The sequence below is a fragment of the Sebastes umbrosus genome, chromosome 15 (assembly GCF_015220745.1).
Source record: "Sebastes umbrosus isolate fSebUmb1 chromosome 15, fSebUmb1.pri, whole genome shotgun sequence".
NCBI classification, from domain to species: Eukaryota; Metazoa; Chordata; class Actinopteri; order Perciformes; family Sebastidae; genus Sebastes; species Sebastes umbrosus.
The window spans coordinates 20,775,653-20,788,671 of NC_051283.1; positions in this window are offsets into that span (position 1 = coordinate 20,775,653).

Consider the following 13,019-nt stretch of genomic DNA (forward strand, 5'->3'; position numbering starts at 1 on the left):
GAGCCGGGGAGACAACATTCACTCGTTAGAACCTCCACGTGAAAAGAGCTGTGGTGTCATCTAATGAGCCCATAGGTCCCAAGGTGACAGGCTGCTCCGTTTGGGTCCCCTCATATTTATGTTTAAACAACTCTGGCTCCCAGGTTTGATGTATTTACATGTGGATTTTTCACTGCTTTAATCGAGAGTGACTTGTGAATAATGAATGGACTAAGAATATATTCCTGAATTACAAGCAGCCAGAAAGGAGGAAATACAAAATTCATGGCCTTTGTGTATTCCTGTGACAGTAAAGTGTCAGAGTTAAGTGTTGCAGTAAATAAAACACAAGATCTCAGGTAAGTTGAGAGTTTGAGGTTGTTGTTTTTTTTAAAATAAGAATAAGAAAAAGTGCGAGGAGGTGAGAGTGCCATGAGGTAGACGGGGAGCTGCTCTGCTATTCTGACAGAAGTGGGAACAGGGTCATTTCAACAGTGAGGGGGCAGCGAGTGCACACTGGATGTAGTTTTAACTTTGTTAAAGGAGCTCCTTATGGAATTCAGAGCAAATCTATGATTGACTGCCAGTCTGCCGCCACCACCCGCTGTGACCGTAGCAGTGCAGTGTGCGTACAGTTTGGCTATTTGTCGGTGAATAAATGCTACAACTCCTCAAGACCCAAGCCAAGTTCCTGTGTCTTGCTTGCCACAAACTGATTAAAGTGAAGGAGGTTAGTCCCGAAGTTAGCGACAACTTTGGCTCAGGCTCACTTAAGGTGTGCTTTAGGGTGGACTATCTATTCTCATTTCGGTGCCCACTGGCCGTCATATACCGTCATATACCATCATATACCGTCATATACCGTCATATACCGTCATATACTGTATACCCCGGTGAATGTCGGGAATGTGTGAAGGAATGATAAGATTGATACCGCTCAAGTCTAGTCCTTACACTGCTGCCAATGATTTTATTTTGATCTAATTAAAATAGACACTATATTGTCAATAAATCAAAATTGACTGATTCTGTGGCTATGACATTGTTCAGCCATTCCTGTTTTTGTACAGTCACTATACAATACATGGGATGTATGATTTTGCTGTGCTGAGCTGGAAATGTGTCGTCCAGAGATTCCATGCATGTTATATCAACAGAGAGAGCTGACTCCTTCTTTAGCTTTTGCTGATCAATTGGTGCTACACTCAAATTAACCACAGACCAGACACCCTCTTAGTAGAATTTGAAAAAGTAGTATTTATATTGACATAACCTGTTATTTTGTGGTTCATTTTCAGTCCCACTTATTTTCGCCTAAAAATCAATACATAATTGTTCTTGGTGGACTTTAAATTGAAAACACTTTGCTGAAATCAGACCAAAATTATCATCCTTGGTCTTTTTGGTCAAACACTAAATAAAAAGTGGTTTCATCCACTAAAGCTTATCTGAAATGTCATTCATTCTTATTTACTACAAATTGCGCAAAAAAGACAATGATGAATTTGACAAAATCTCACTGATACAGACCTTATTATCTAGCTGCAAAACTTGGTGCTAGGGTAAAGGGTGATGATTCATGTATAACATTTATGACCTAAGATAGTAGGCACTGTGCTACTTTAGCCAATAACATATATTTTCTTAACGAATATTTGTTTGTCAGCCCATGTATTAGCATTTACATTCTTTGTATTCATCTATGCATGTATGCAGAATAATTTACAATAATTCTAAACAAGTTTCCTTTTATGTTTCATGTTTCCCATTGCATATTCTTATGATAAGAGCATTTGAGGCAACTGTTTGATTTTCATTCCCATGATTCCCATGATCATAGCATTTACATTTGAATTTAGTTGGACTGCTGGAGGGAAACATTTTAGAAAAACTGAAGATCTAGATCTCCATCTTTCATCTATATTAATATGAAGACACACCAGCACTGATAGTTAGAAAAATTAATGAGTAAATATTTGTCTGGGCAAAATTGAACATAAAAGTCAGTGTTCAGAATGATTGGTGAAAAAAACAGCAAAATAAAGGGATAGCAGAAATATAATACAATTTCAGTCAGTCCAGAACTATTGCCATTAATACTATTTATTGCAAGAATAATGCACGGATTTGCACCTTAATGTACAGGTGTTTCCTACACTGATGATACAGTGAAGGAAACACCTGTTCAATAAGGTGCAAATTCGTGCATTATTCTTAACCTGACAAATAATAGATTGAAGGGAAGTAACAGAGAAGAAAAGACAGGAGCAAAGTAAAGAAGAGGATGTCAGCCCATGTCCTTAAATATCCTTACAACCCACAACAAGTATCTGGTGACCCCCTGGAGAGACCAGCCTGCTAGGTTGAAAACCACTGATTCCACCCTACTGTGCTTCCGTTTTATGCGATAGTAAGTTACTTTGATCTCTGTATGTTTGTAAGTACACCTTGTAGAAAGGCTCTGCACAAACACCACCATACTCACATATACACACAGAGAGAGAGGCACGCACACATACACACACACACACACACACCTTGTAACAAGATTTATTGGCTGAAAAAGCTTGAGATGGGTTTTCAAAATGTCCACACACACACACACACACTAAACACAAACCCCCCTTAGTGAGCATGTAATGTGAAAGAGCAGGAATATTGTGCTTTACTTGATGCTCACTCTCACACACACCTTGCCAGAGGAGAAGAAAGATGAGATACGGATGCAATATTAAACTGTCGACATTTCGGACAAGAGACAACTTGCTTTTCCCTTTTCCTTCTTTTACTCTCCCTCAGACACACAAACACACTCAACAAGTAACATTCAGCTTTTTCCATTACCAAATCCCTACGAAGCCAACACCTTCTTTAACTTGCTCTTTCTCACTTTGTTTAGTAGACTTCTCTATCCTCCTCTACCCCAGCATGAGTACACCTCCAAAACATTTTTCCTAGCAGGGGTTTTCAAAGTCTGAGACTGTGTGCATCCCCTCAGACAAAGCTTGGAAAGAGGCAATGGTGATGTACTTACACATAAACAGAAATAAGAGCTAGGAACAAGGACAACATTTGGAAAAATAAAGGTAAAGAATAGACAGGTCTGGTCTGTACACAAGTAGTGGAGTATATAAATATTATAGAAATATATATATAAAAAACCATGAAAGTGTTCTGTAACTTGTAAACTATATCCAGGTTTAAGTTGGACACGGTAGGACTCGCCAAGCTACATGTACTGAAAACAATAATAAAGGTGGAAGCTGTCACTCATAGGAGGGTGAGGTGGATGTCAATCAAGCATAGGCTTAACACTCCAACACAGTTCAAAGACAAGGTCTAAAAAGACAACATGAGTGGGTGTAACGTGGGTGAGTAGCTGCTCAGAGGTAATAATAATTAACATAAAAGAACATATAAGAAACATAAGATGAATATAAGAAATAATTGGAATCTATTCTCTGGTTCTTTAGCAATTATTGATGTGAAATAACCTTCACTGTACAAAGAGCAATGCTTCGGGGGGGAAAAAATCATATTTTCCTGAATGCAGATTATTTCCTGTGTCATCAGGTCTATTATTTTTCCAGGCATCCCAATGGAAACTAACCAGCACTAATTACCAGCGCTGCATTTAATGTTACAGAAACACACACTTTATTTTAATTATAGACTATGCAGACAATTACTACAACGCTCACTAGAAAGTCTAATTGACAGGTACTTCGAACAAAAAAAAAAGAATTAACTATGCAAAATCTACCACTAGTGTTATTATTAGGGCTGTCGGTTGATTAAAATATTTAATCGTGATTAATCTCATGATTGTCCATGATTGATAGCAAATAATCGCAAATTAATCACACATGTTTTTATCTGTTCAAAATTTACCTTACAGGGAGTTTTGTCAAGTATTTAATACTCTTATCAACACGGGAGTGGGCAAATATGCTGCTTTATGCAAATGTATGTATATATTTATTATTGGAAAGCAAATTCAATACAAAAAAATGACAAATGTTGTCCAGAAACCCTCACAGGTACTGCAATTATCATAAAAATATGCTTGAATCATAACATGGCAAACTGCAGCCCAACAGGCAACAACAGCTGTCAGTGTGCTGACTTGACTATGACTTGCCCAAAACTGCATGTGATTATCATAAAGTGGGCATGTCTGTAAAGGGGAGACTCGTGGGTACCCATAGAACCCATTTTCATTCACATATCTTGAGGTCAGAGGTCAAGGGACCCCTTTGAAAATAGCCATGACAGTTTTTCCTCACCGAAATGTATTTCGGTGAGGGCTTAAAACTGAGCCCCCTACAACCTCTGTAAGATCGACTGTGTTTTTGTATTAAAGAAATGAGTGGCGTTGAAACGATTTTGCATTAGTGCGTTATTATCACGTCAACTTTATCAGCCATAATTGTTACTGCTGCTGTCATGACTAATATTATTACTGGTAATATTACTACTGCAGTAACAAGCAACAGTCAAGACAGAAGCATGAGCCATCTATACTGTTTCTAAAATTATAGTTTGTGTAAAAATTTGGGAAATTATTGATTTTTCATTATATTTGGTTTTCTTGGCATTGCTGTTTTTGTACCTCTGTCTCTAGTATTAGCTAATAGTCAAAAAATACACTGTGTGGGAGACTTCAACATTCAGCTAGCAGTCACGCTTTGTTTGAAACAGCTCGCTGGAATAAATGTATGAAGGCAGACGATCATCTGGAATTATTTAACAAACAGTCAGAGGTGAGACATTTAATTTCTCTGTTCCTGGATCTAATCACAGCAAGCACAAATAATGTCTGCTCCGTGTAGATTCAGATTTAGTGAGATAATTTTATTAAACACAGAGGAAATTATTGTGCCATCAGAAATAATCACTCTGAGGACAGTAGGCTGCACACATACAGTGGTGCTCAATCCAAGTCTACCGCCATCAGTTACTTTGTTTTCATTGTTTACTGAATCTATTTACAATTTATTATTTTTGATACGTTATTTTGAACTGATACAAATCTAAATCTTCATCTGCATATATCAAATGTGTTTATCTTGATCATATCTGGCATGTTATTTTCAAGTATACACTAATTTAATATGGCTGTCCATTCGTTGTATTGCTGCAAACATCAATGGTTTAAAACAGATTTAATCTGAAACACAGCTTTCATTTGACTGTAATGATGTCAAAAGAGCAGTTCAGGGCTGCATTATTGTAGTCTATCTCTGGAAACTTTGTGTGGAGGCAGTACAACCCACACTGGAGAGATTTTCACAGATCAAGTCATTTTCATCCAAAGCAATGCCACACTGGCCTAGCACCACATGAGAGGTTAATTCAACAGGCCATAAAGCCTGCAGTCATATATAGCGGTGAAAATATTGTGGGGTGCGGATGCTTTGCCTTTTCAGGAACTGATGACTCGCAACAGGATGAGCTACACACTGACCAAAGGGAAGTGCCACTCTATTCTTCAGAGGCATGCCATCCCTTCTGGCTTGAAATGGAGTGGAAAAGGAGTCATTTTCCAGCAGGACAATGGCCCTAAACATGCAGCGACACTGTGCCAGGTCTGTTTGAAGTCCAGGGAAGAGCAAAGAGTGCCGACATGCTGCACGACTTTCCCTTCACAGTCGCCAGACGTCAGCCTCACCAAACATCTTGGGGAATATTTGAAAAGGCAAAAGGTGAAAGCTACTGTAACATCACAAGTCTCTCACTGAGATATGCTGAGAAAGACTACCTGAAAAAAATGTGGACTCACATATTTCTCAAAAACTTGTAGAACTCATACCAGTCAGAATGGAAGCTGTGATAGAGGCAGTCGGTAGACTCAAATATAAATTATTTGACTTTTACTTAGTATTTATGTGACCTTATATGAGAAATATCTGCTTTCAAAAAATGAGTTTCTTAGAAATGATGAAACAAATTCTTTACGCGGTTGATTCTGACTTTTGAATTCCGATATTTCCAAAACCTAAAACATGCAGTGAGTAAAAAAACACCACTGTGAATCAAATTTAAACACTTTAGGCAATACATAAGCATAAATGGGGTCTATTCATGTCTGGAATTTTGCAAAGCAGTTGCAGCGTGTATGAATAAATATTTAACATACTGAACGAAATACATCAGACGCCTATCGAGAATTTGATGACAAGAATGAGAGCAGTCGAGAGAAAACGTGAACTTTTGACATCACCATGAATTGAGTGTTTCCTTATTCAAAGCCTGGGTTCCCCCTGCTTTCTGTCCTCCTCGCCTTTTTTTATCTGTGCAGAGTGGGACTAATGCAGAACCTGAACTCGTCTGTGAATCAGCATTCAAGTCCATCCTCGGTCGTCCTCATAATGACACACCGCTCGACATCACACTGTTGCGCTTTTAATGAAATACATAGACACCAGTTTGGAGACTCTCGACATGGTAAGTACCTGATGTGTGTCTTGACCTGCGGAGACACTTTAGATTTCTGCTGCGCAGTTTGAAAGTCTCACACAAGACACAAGAGCATTAAAAACATCCAGACAGTTTGATGTGGGAGGGGGCGAACGCATGTCGCATGGGGTGCTCCATGTTAAAAAAGCACAGCAAAAGTGCCCTCTTGGATGCCACTATTGTAGATAAAACATGATAAAGTGCCCTCTTGGATGCCCCTATTGTAGATAAAACATGATAAAGTGCCCTCTTGGGTGCCCTTGAATAGAGAAAACATGATGCAGTGTTGCCCTATATGCTAGAAAACTTTCTGCAAGCTGGTGCCCTTTTTCATCCCCGCCCCTCAGACAGCCTGAGTCCGCCCCTGATTCCTGCACAGATATTTTGGCTTGTTTGCATTCCACCGAGGCTTCTTGACACGACCAATATATTCACAAACTCACACACACACACAGAAATAAATGCAGAGGAGAATAACACTAGAACATCGGGGCTGTTTCACCGAGCATCTCCCATGTGACAGGCTTGTCAGCAGTGCATGGTACAATATTCCATGTAAATTACTCACGCATACGCACAACATGACCACACATAACCGAGCCTATTCCACATGACAGACTTGTAAAGGTTACTTCGCATCCAATCTCATAATTTTACATACAGTATGTGGAGCGCATGTTTAAAAACACGTCACCCTGCAGTGTCGACAACTTGTGCGTTTTCATATTTTAGTCATGCCGCAATCTCTCGTGGAATAACATTGACAGGTTGAACGGATGAACCGGTCAAAATATGTCGGCGCATATTTTCTGTGGGTGTATCATGTCAAAAGTACATATCTATGTTTGCTGTTGGACCACGAGAATATGTCACATGTAATATGGACCAAACTAAATGTGTGTTTAACAAGCTGTTGAGAATAAAGATAGAAAGTTACTGTTAAGAGATTAACAGATAGAAAACAGTATGGATATATAGATAAAAAAATACAACTCAATTATACTATTAATCAATTTTTATAATCAATATCTCATTTAAGTCATTCATAAAGCAAAAATACCAAACATTTGCTTGTTCTAGTTCCTTAAATGTGAGAATTGCCTGAGAATCCTCTGTTTTATATCATTGTAAACTGAATATCTTTGTGTTTTGGACTGTTGGTCAGACAAAAACAAGCAATTTGAATATGTCACCTTATCTTACGACTGGCATTTTTCAATTCTTTCTGAAACTTTATAATCCAAATAATCAACAGAACACAGAAATGATCAAGAGAATATAGACAGACAGGCAGAGCTGAAGGGATGTTGTATATTGCGGAATAGATCACATTTATTATTAACTTACATGGCTGTGTGTTTGTGTGTTTTAAATTGGTTTTCTATGTGTATTGTCTTTGTGAACTGATTTCTTTATAAGACCTGAAACGATATATAATTCACATGATGTCGTCTAGGGATGACATGATCCCTGACGCACAATCCTTTTTTTTTTTTTAAAGCTAGTGCGTGACTCCAGACTTTGATCTAATATTAATAGAACTTTATGATTATGTTCTATTGGAACGGTTCCAGATGCATTATTCAGGGCCGTGCCATCACCCCGCTGTCACTTCAACCACTCCGAATGTAAATACTGGATTAGAAGAACTACAAAAATCCCATACTGAACTCGGTGTTGCCTTGCATGTATGTAATCTACAGTGTTTGTTTACATTATTCACTCATGTTTTGCTTCGTGTTCTGACTTGCAATGTGTTGAATGTTCCATTTTTCCCTTACATGCTGTAGGCGAGGCAGTAAAGATGCTACTGTATTTCATCTTGTGAAGTGTGATTTACTTGAGCCGTGACATTATTGCCAATGGTAATGATGCTGTTTTTCAACAGTATGAAAAATAGATGGTGTTATAATGTCAACATCATATAATTTGAATAAATACCGATGACGATAATGTTGCTAATATTGTATTTTATCAATTTCATAGAGTAGAAGAGAGCAAAAAGTGAAAAATAACTTACCACGGTGACAGTGTTTCCAACAGCCGCTGCTCTCCCGCGGTGCTGAATTGGACCTGTAACAACATTGTTCAACACATTACCAAGAGAAAATGGCCTATTTTGTATCAAATTACCGTCTATAGTATACCACAATCTGATATTGTATTCGGCTAAAAGACGCAGGTTTCACAGGTAAACTGTGACAAGGTCGGTGTCGCATTTATTTCGCTTCTATACAGAACAAATCCAATCATCTGCAATTCAAACACAGGCTGTATTACTGCACAGTTTTCGTCCAACATTATGATCAAATACTGGCAGATGCAGACACACAAGTGTACACGTTCACACAAACACAACCCGCTGGACACAATCACTCCTCGCCAGCCTTTAGTCAGCGCTCCGCAAAAACAAATAGCGAGTCCTATCTCCTCTCTCTCTGACACACTCACACACACACACGAGGGTGTAATAGATTTCCCCATCACGACTGCAGAAAATTGTCTATGGATATACACGCACATCCTTGATACATGATTATTAAACAACAAACAGCAGACAGAGAGGTGGTGGGAATTATTTGGCGAGCAACAGAGAGAGGGCTGGAGAGGCAAACAGAGAAAGGGAGAAGAGGAGGAGATGATTATGAGGTTGTATTGGCAAATGGATATTGTGGGAATCATTCAGTAAGTGACAGAAAGATAGTGTAATATTTACCAAATGGTGGTATGATAGATAGACTGAATTATTCAACAAATGGCCTGGAGATGCAGAGCGAAGGAGCAGGGTGATGGGATAAAGACACGGAGAGGGAGGACAAGACAGAGCAATTCATCAAATGGTCAATGGGACACACGACAGATATTGTTGATGCCTTGTCAGAATCGAGGGTAGGAGAGGAGAGAGGAGAGGAGACGAGAGAGGAGAGGAGAGAGGAGAAGTGGAGGGAACAAGAGGAGGAGAGAGGGGAGGAGGTGTGATGGTAATTGGGCCATCGTGACTGTCACTGAAAAGCAAATAACCACAGCCATAATCACACCACACACTTAGAGACTAAATCTGTGTGTGTGTGTTTGTGTGTGTGCGTGTGTGTGCGTGTGTGTGCGTGTGTGCGTGTGTGTGTGTGTGTGTGTGTGTGCGTGTGTGTGCGTGTGTGTGTGTGTGTGTTCACCCAGGGTGTGTAGCATAAAGCATATTATTCGCTACCAGTTTATCAATTACAGTTTCTGCTGCATCATCAAAAGACTCTGAAATGGTTTCTTTGTCCTTTCAACGTGTGTGTGTGTGTGTGTGTGTGTGTGTGTGTGTGTCTGTACATTATTGTGTGCGTATATATTTGCAGCTGAGCATCACCTCTCATACTTCCCTATTAACTACTTAATATAGTGTCTGTGAAGTGAGGTGTCCATTTACCTTGAGATAGAACAAACCTTGAGAAAACTGCTGCTCAGGAAAGTTAAGCTAATAAAACACACACACAAATATGTTTCGAATAAAGCTACACCAAAATAAAGCACAGGAGAGTTGGATTGGGTGTCTTAAATATCACTCATTAATAGAGACGTCTAAGTTAATAGAAAAAGATGACTTTTAAGTAATTATGACTGAATTATTACTTAACAATTTTACGTTAATATTGTGATTTTAGCCAGAATTTTAATTATTTAATTTGTCAAGTAACTTGGAAGTTTAAAGGAACAGTGTGTAACATTTTGGGGAATCTATTAGCAGAAATGGAATATAATATTCAGAACTATGTTCACCTGAAATGGAAAAGAATTGATGTGTTTTCGTTAGTTCACAATGAGCCCTTCATATCTACATAGAGAGTATACGGAGTCCACCATGTTTCTACAGTAGCCCAGAACGGACAAACAAAACACTGGTTCTAAAGAGAGCCTTTCAAATTTTTACGTTACCTGAAGGCCAACGCAGTTCTCCGACAAGTTTGTGAAACTGTGAGCCACATAGTGCTAAACCGTGGTATCGCCAGCCGCCGTCTGACTTCTGTTGCTCCTAAACTAGTGTTATAGAAGACCGAGGCGTTAAATGCAAGGCATCGTCAGCTATATCACTTCCTGTGATTGATGCGCATTACTGATTCTTAGAACGTGAACACTGACAGAGTAATTACACTGACTGACTTATTTGCCGGATTCATCATTAGACATCAATTACTTAGCCATAGGTAAAGGTTTGTCTAAAAGATGATTGTAGTGCAACTTCCGAGGCCAATTCCAATTACCGCTTCCTCTGAAATTTTACACAGTGTTTCAAGGCCCCTAATTGCATGTATTTCATGCTGATGAACCATTGCTGCCTTGACATAATGAAGTTTGAGCTGAGGTTGCCATGATATTTGCAGGACTAAATCCTCCCAGGGGTCCATGGGGATTAGCACAACAGTGCATTATGCAAAGATCTAATTAATCAGATTAAAAGTTACTGAGTCATGGCCAGTAGAAGTTATGATGCTTTAACACTGCATATGGGAAAGTTAGATCAGATTTAGATGCAATCGTGCCATGTGTTCAAGACCAGATTTCTAGGAAATGCAATGTTACGAGATATAATGTGGCACCTGAAGGTGCCAGTGGGATAAGCAGCACATGCCAAGTGAAAACCATCTGCCCAAACATAATTCCTGTTGCCCACTGAGATCTTAACAGGAAGTGTTTTATGCAAACCTACTCTGACTTCCATTGGAAACATTCATAAAATGCCTAATATAAAGTGTAGTATAAATTTGGGCTGTCAAAGTTAACGCGATTATAACGCTTTAATGCAAATTCACTTTAACACCACTAATTTCTTTAACGCATTAACGCAATTTCCAATTTTTAGGTTGAGCGGGCTCAGTTTTAAAGCTAGAGTAAAGATATTGGTATCATATGATACTACCTATCATACTAGCTTGTCAGGAAGGAAGTTAAATAACGCTCCAAACTTGCGCTACATTTTGGTGAGAAAAAACTGGCTTAGACGTTTTCAAAGGGGTTCCTTGACCTCTGACCTCAAGATATGTGAATGAAAATGGGTTCTATGGGTACCCACGAGTCTCCCCTTTACAGGCATGTCCACTTTATGATAATCACATGCAGTTTGGGGCAAGTCATAGTCAAGTCAGCACACTGACACACTGACAGCTGTTGTTGCCTGTTGGGCTTGAATTTGCCATGTTATGATTTGAGCATAATTACTTTTTATGCTAGATGCAGTACCTGTGAGGGTTTCTGGACAATATTTGTCATTGTTTTGTGCTGTTGATTGATTTCCAATAATAAATATATACATACATTTGCATAAAGCAGCATATTTACCCACTCCCATGTTGATAAGAGTATTAAATACTTGACAAATCTCCCTTTAAGGTACATCTATGATCAACTATGTACAATCATGCAATTAATCATGATTAAATATTATAATCGAATGACAGCCCTAGTATTAATATCAGAATTTGAACTAAGAGCAGAGTTACTGTGCACACTGTTGTCACACAGAACTGTTAATCAGGATCCCACAGATGGATCGAACCAGCGTTCAAGGCATCAAATCATCTCCAACCACCTTGTGTCCTCTTGAAGAATATGGTTTCTTCAAACTAACTCCACGGTTCAACCAGTGGAAATAGACTGACTCCATATTGTATTTCAGAGGTTAATTTACAAAGCGAGCCCTGATTTTTGTTTACGCACTGCATTATTCTGACATTTTCTGCTACACAATTTCGAAGAAGAAACATGTCACTTATCGCTTACACACATGCACGCACGCATACACCCACAGAGCCTCGCTGTTACTAAGTGGAAGCCAGTTCCATAATTATGTTTCCTCTCTGTCTCTCTGATTACCAAAATAACAATTTCAAGATGGAAGCGGCATATGCAAATAATGCAGCGTGTGTATCTGCGAGTATTTCTGTATTTGTGTTTCTGTGTGCGACGGAGAGATAATCAGATGCCAACTGAGCTGTGAAAGTGATTGCCGTGGAGCACAGTGTAAGAGAGGGAACAATCAAAGAAATACAGTACTTATCACGCTCACGCATCCACACACAGGCATTCACAACACACAGTAGGATGCGACTAATACAGGAGTTTGGGATCTGAGATTGCAATTTGGGGAAGTAATTATGATTTGCTACTTTTTCGGTTTTCACATGACTATCAGATGTACTTTTTATCTCTTAGCAAAATACCAACAACATGATTGCAGAAGTAGAAATAGATCATGACTCATTATCAGCAGCAGCATCACATCTGCACTTCATGTGATGATACATTTTGATTAGCTCTGTCTCCTAAAAAATTACATTCCCATACAACTAAAATGCATTCTCAATTATGTTTGGAAGGAAATGTATTTTGACGCGCATTACATTTGTCTTTGACGTATAACAAATCGTCCGCAGAAGGCCGCAGCAAGTGGCGTAGTACAATGTGCGACGCGCAGACTAGGTGATGTAGTATTTCGAGTGACCATTCCGTCATGTGTTAGTGAGTATAACAAGCGAGAAAGTCCAGTAAGGGTCAAACAAACACAGGACTTTCACCCAGGTGATCGCTGTTCGTGTCCCGTG